General features: G+C 27.1%; 1 long non-coding RNA gene across 1 annotated transcript; it reads right to left on the reverse strand.

The window, feature by feature from the left end:
* Positions 1 to 419: 419 nt before the first annotated feature.
* Positions 420 to 3,627, reverse strand: LOC107447663 (uncharacterized). Its single transcript, XR_011638423.1, has 3 exons — positions 3,469 to 3,627; positions 3,265 to 3,301; positions 420 to 561 (listed from the first exon to the last, which is right to left on the reverse strand). It is a non-coding gene; the product is annotated as an uncharacterized lncRNA (long non-coding RNA).
* Positions 3,628 to 6,430: the final 2,803 nt, after the last annotated feature.

A 6,430-nucleotide genomic window follows, 5' to 3' on the forward strand; every position in this document is an offset into this window, starting at 1 on the left:
GAATGAATAAAAAGTATTTTATTAACGATTAAAAATTTGAAAAAGATATATAGGGAGAGTGTGAACTAATAATAGGAATTAAAAAAAGGTCATCTTACACTAATTAACAAGTAAATAACATTTTATACAAATATAAGATTATAATATGTAAATATAGGGTGTCAAAAAAGTATGAATACCTTCAAATCAAAAATTTAAAAATACATGACAGAAATATTTATAAAAGATGCATTCAATGAAACTCAACTTGATCTCCCAGGAGGGAAAGGTAACTTCAATATTTTAAATAAAAAAAAAACATTTTTGTTGTTGCAGATTTAGATTTTCCAGAAAAAATTTACCCCTTTCAGGTTCACAGTTGCCACTGTAACTGTTAAATGAAAATAGCATACACATTGATTAGAAATGGAAAAATTCATGCCTTTTTGAAAAATAAAAATTAATGCACTTGACAATTATCAGACAAAGAAAGGTTACGAAATACATAAAAATTAAGTTACTTACATCAAAATCAAGCAAGGCATCTAACTGCTCATGAAGCACAGGAAGTGTTTTTACGAGCTGAAAATAAGAAAAATATCAAAATAATATACTCCAAACATACAAATTTAACAAATCAAGAATGATACTATAAAATGCTATTTAATTAAGTGTTTTAATTTTAAATCAGATAATAAACTGTGTTTAACAAAATAAAGCTCAAACAGGATGCATAGCCAAATCTTTCAACAAAAAATAAGCACCTTTTAAGCACTTAAAAAATATTTTTAAGCACTACATACATTAACAAAATACATATTAATTTTCAAAGACTTTACATGATCATGACAAAATAACTAGTTTCTGACAGAGATCTATTTTTCTTGATTACATTAGCCAAAATAAAAAGATAAGAGAAATATTCAGTTGGATTTCAGAGGGAGGAAAATGAAGTTAGAAATTGAAATCTATTGTAAAATGTAACGCAGTTGCTCATGATAGTGCAAGAATAATTCCCACTGAATGCAGCTCAGTATATGCACATGCGGACCCGTAAGCATTGCATCAAACATGTAAAATGATTGGTGCTTTCATATACAACGGAACAACGGTACGCCGAAATGCATTGCGCTTGAATGATTTCTGAAAAGGTTGAATAGAACAATGTGAAAAACCAGGCTTTTGCATAATACGCTTAAAAAATCAACAGGGTAAAGAAAAAAAATTCTCATTTTTGAAAAGGGAGAATTAAGCACTTTTTAAAACATCCAATAAAAAAGCACCTTTAGTGGCTTTTAAGAAACAATAAGTACCTTTTAGCGCTTTTTAAAAACACTACGAACCCTGTCAAATGTGGCATAACTGGTTCCAAAAGGTCAGGCACTTTTTCATGGGAAGATTAGTTTGTTCAGGGAAAATTACAATAATGACAACACCAAATAGTTAAAAAAATTAAATAAATTATACTAAAATTTCTTTTAAAATTGCATTCTATGAAGCTATTTCTTANTACCTTTTAGCGCTTTTTAAAAACACTATGAACCCTGTCAAATGTGGCATAACTGGTTCCAAAAGGTCAGGGACCTTTCCATGGGAAGATTAGTTTGTTTAGGGAAAATTACAAGAATGACAACAACAAATACTTAAAAAAATGATACTAAATTTTTTTTAAAAATTGCATTCGAAGAAGCTATTTTTTAAAATAATTTGTCTGCTTACAGAAAATTTGTTTATATTGTTCAAAATATAGTCCTATTCATCAACTTACAAAATTTATTAACTTACATATGAATGTAATTAGTTTACTTATTAAGTAAATACTAATATTTTGGAATATTTTTTGCTTTTTTAAAAATTTTATTCATTGAACTGTGTATCAGTAACGTAGTTGATAAGTTATAAACTTTAATACCGAAACTTACTATATGAAACCTATTACATGAATTTAAAAAAAATTTACAAATATTTACAACTTTCAAATTTGATAACTAAGTTTGAAATACCTTTAAACATTTTAATGAATAAAATAAAACCAATAAATATTCTAAATTACTATTTATTTAGTTAAAAAATTTTAAAAAAATTGCACTCTTATAATTCTCTGTAAGTTAACATAGAGAAACTCCTTTCTACAGAAAAGAGACCTATAAGAACAAGCTGTCAGACAAGTTGTAAGCAAAATTTTAACAGGAATCGCAGATATGATATACAATGATTTCTACCCACAAAATATTTAATCAATTTCATACACTCAGCAATACTTAATCCGCCTCAATTTAGTAAAATATTATATTCATCGCACATAAAGAATCATAAGATATAAATTAGCCACATTAGAACAAAATATATCTTCTTTAATTCATAGTATTAATAAGTTCTAAAATATGTAATTTTTATATACTATACTGCCAAGAAAAAAAGCCATAATTTCACCATCCATATAATCACAAATGCATCTTGACAGAAAATACAAATTCAAGAAATAGGATGCATTTTGTTACGCCTAAATTCTCATACATTTGTAAGACCAATTCAAAATATACAACATGTATTTTATTGAGTCAAGACAACAAATATGAAGAAAAAAATTAATCATTTGTAATTCATTATTTAAAAAAAAAATCAAAAACTGTTTACACCAAAAAGTTAAATATTTAGGTATAGTCAGGTAAAGCAAAATAAATAGAGAAACAGGGACTTTTTTTAAACTTTAAATTTTCCCCAACAAAAATACATCAGAATGCCTTTTTTATACATGAAATGATTTATTAAAATGATTCGAGGTCTTTTTTAAATTTTTCAGCTGATTTGATTTAATTTGATTATTTAATTTAAATTAGAAATTGGACAAAAAAGCCCGTTAAAAAAATAAATAAGGCAAATAAGCTAATATTTAAACATGCTTTGTTTTAACTAAATTAAAAATTACATGCACATTTATTTTAATGGATGACAAAGATATTCATTATGTTTTTAAAAGTTACGAATTTTTTATTTCTTGTAGACAATTACACATTTAAAAATGATAATAACAACTTTTAATCTTTCTAAGAAATTCCTATTACCCTTAAAAATGATTGATCTCTAATTTCTTTTGAGTATGTGCTCTGTTAACTAAGATGCCTGACAGGGCATGTGAAAATTGCTTTATCTTACTACCTGAACTTAATTAGTCCTGAACTTGTAATCAGTCCTGAACTTGTCTAAAATCTTAAAAACATTCAATTCTAATACACGTAAAATAATAATAATAAATAATTTACTAATTTTTAGGACTGCACTTACAGATTCTGTTGTCATATTTCTTAGCACACCTTCTTTCCTATAAAAAAGTTTAAATTATATAAAAAGTATATAAATAGATAAAAAATTTACAAAAATAAATATTTCATTTAAATATGAGAAAATCAATCAACATATAAAAAAGTAAGAGTTGCAATAAGGTTTTTTTTTTTCTTAAAGGGATAAGTTTTAGTAACATTTTCTTACCCTCTTTTCAGTTCGCAAAAGTCAGCACCCATTACATTGTATGTAGAAGCTTTAACATTTAAATACTTAGCATATCTGCGTACAAAGGTAGACATGTCATAACCTGTTGAAAAAGTTTTGATGTAATTCAAATAGAAATGAAGAATAAAAATCAAATTTCTATCAAAGAGAATATATATATATTACAAAAAGATTATATGATATTAATAAATATTAATATATAATATTATTTATATCTTTGTTCCTTCCAAAGCCAAAAAGCAAGAATGTAAATTCTAGTTTCCAAAAAAAGTAAAGGTCCTTGAAAAGTTCTGAAGAAAAATTCTGGACAATGTATTTTGTAAAAAATAAAAAAATAAAAAAAAGAACAAAAATCAGGACATTTTTTTGGAACAGAATATCGATAGAAGCAAAAAAGCATACCATAAGCTAAAAAAAGAAGTACAATTTGCTCTACTTAAGAATAAAAAAGGCAAATTTTGTTTCAAAGGTACAATAAAGTATACATATAATATTCTTAATTTACTTATCATTCTTTAAAGTATACATATAACATTCTTAATTAANATTCATGGATACTAGAAATAATTAAAATTGCAATTGATGCACCTTTATCTTGTAATTTTTTTCTTTAATAGTCAGGCACTTTCGCTTCGACATTTTGCAGCCGTAAGAAAAGCAACAAGCAGCACTCTGATCAGCAATCTTAAAACAGGAGCTCTACCGAGTGAACAACGAGAAAGTTGAAAGTTTTTCTAGAAAGGAAGTGAACAGTGGGGGTGGAGATAATAGGACATGTCAATAAGGGACCAGGGACCACACACTTTGATGACCCATTCCTTTTATCTTCTCTGCTCATTTCCTATTCAAGGAATTTGACCCTTTCCCCCCTTTTCTAGTGGGATTGCATTTCCTGTATGAAATGCAAACAAAAAGGGAAAGGAATTTTACTGCTTTCTCTAAAAGTTAAGGGGATGCGAAAATCAGTTCAAGGTTATTTCCCCCATAAAATGCGTTAACTAGTTAATAATTTTCTCAAATATTTTGGGAAATGGGGAAAGTAGATCCCAAAAAAAAAATTCGTTAAATAGAAAATTCACTTCGCTATTTAGAAGTTATTTAACGAAGAAATTTCCAAAATGTTCTTGGTTCCTCGAAAAAATTCGCAAAATAGAGAAATTCGTAAAATGGAAGTTCGTTAAATAGAAGTCCGACTGTATATCGGGATAGTTAAAAACCATGTGAAAATCAATATCAATAACTGCCGAAAATTTAATTGAAACATTACATCAATTTATGATACTATTGGCGCAAATTTAATGTGTCAAAAAGTGATTATCTTCATGCATGTTACAAATATGTGTAAATTTTTGTAGAAAAGAACTAAAAAAAAAATGTTGTTTTTTTTTTTAACTTTTCAAAAGAAAAATCTTTTTGCAAGAGCTCTGTAACGTTCTGCGACAATGTCGCTGCGATTCTACCATGAAGTATACTGGCATATGATACCTTAAATTTGATAGCATAAAATTGTTAAGTTTCTTTTGCATACGTCTAAATACACAAAATATTTTAAACAATGAATTCTAAGAGTAAAGATATATTACTGACTCATGCTTGCAATAAATGACAGTCCCGAAGTTTGAATTATAGAATTTTTACTAGCATCATTGATTAGATGTAGAATCAAAAATCTAAATCTCTTGATTCTTTAAATTATTTTAAAATCCTCATTTGCATGCACAGAGGATAAGAAAGTGCAACATGAATATTAAGACAAAATTATTTTATTTTAATCTGAACGACTAAAAACTTTGCACCGTTTACAAACAAGGCATAATTTTTTGAAGCAATTTTTCATCGAAGGAACAAATAACAAAATGCCTAATTTGAATGAATAATCAGCAAGAATAAGATGCCAGCAATAAAAAATTATGCTAAATAACTCCATATTAAATCAAATTATGTTTATTGTTCATAAATTAAACTAAATATGTATTAAATATTAAGTTACACAGATTAATAAAATTATCTAAACACTTGAAATGTGTTCTAAATTAAGCAAATTTTATTTTTTTTTAGATTCAACATAATTAAATCTCAGGCAGGGAGGGAGGGGCAATTAATGCCACACCAGGGCAATTAATGCCACACTTACATTCTGCAAAATAAAAAATATGTATATAAATCTCAATCTTAAGATGATTATTTAAACCATTATTTATAATTACTTTAACTATAAGCACTCAACACACTGCAGTACTGGCAATATCATTATCTGCTGAGGAATTTTTTGCCATTAGCCGATATTTTATCCTCAATTTTTAAAAAAAATTTCTTTAGCAAATACGGAGAAATTTCAGAATATACAGGTAAACAGGAGATAGTTGTAAAATACAGGAGTCTTCGTTATAAAACAGGAGACTCGACAGGTATGACTTTGTTAAATTCCTATAGATAGATTCAGGTTTAGAATCTCATTTTAATTCAGGGCCAATACATAAATTCAGTGAAAAAAATAACTTAGAATTAGTGACTTGCAAAGAAAAAAAAATTGTTTTAGTTTAATAATTAGTTTGTTTAGCAAATTAATATATCTGCCATAATTAATGTTTATTTTAAAGCTTCTCGTTGGTTGAGGAAAAGGGTGGCAGTGATATTGTACCTGAAGAATACATTCCCTTTTTGAAAAATTGGAAGCTGGTTCTGTCATTAGGCAACTGCAAGTCTATCTTAGTGTTTCAATAAAAAGTCTAATATAGGGGTGCACAACCTTTTTAACAGAAGGGCCATCTGTATAACAGATTGACCAACAAAAGCCCGCATACAAAAGTATTTAGACAGTAATTGTTATATAAACATCATTGTTCCAAGCACTAAATTCTTTTTATCAGTTAACATTGTAATATGTTTGCATAAAAGTAAGCCATCAATAAAAAGCGATCGAACTAAGATCAATCAAAAA

This window comes from Parasteatoda tepidariorum, unplaced genomic scaffold, assembly GCF_043381705.1.
Source record: "Parasteatoda tepidariorum isolate YZ-2023 unplaced genomic scaffold, CAS_Ptep_4.0 HiC_scaffold_1187, whole genome shotgun sequence".
NCBI lineage: Eukaryota > Metazoa > Arthropoda > Arachnida > Araneae > Theridiidae > Parasteatoda > Parasteatoda tepidariorum.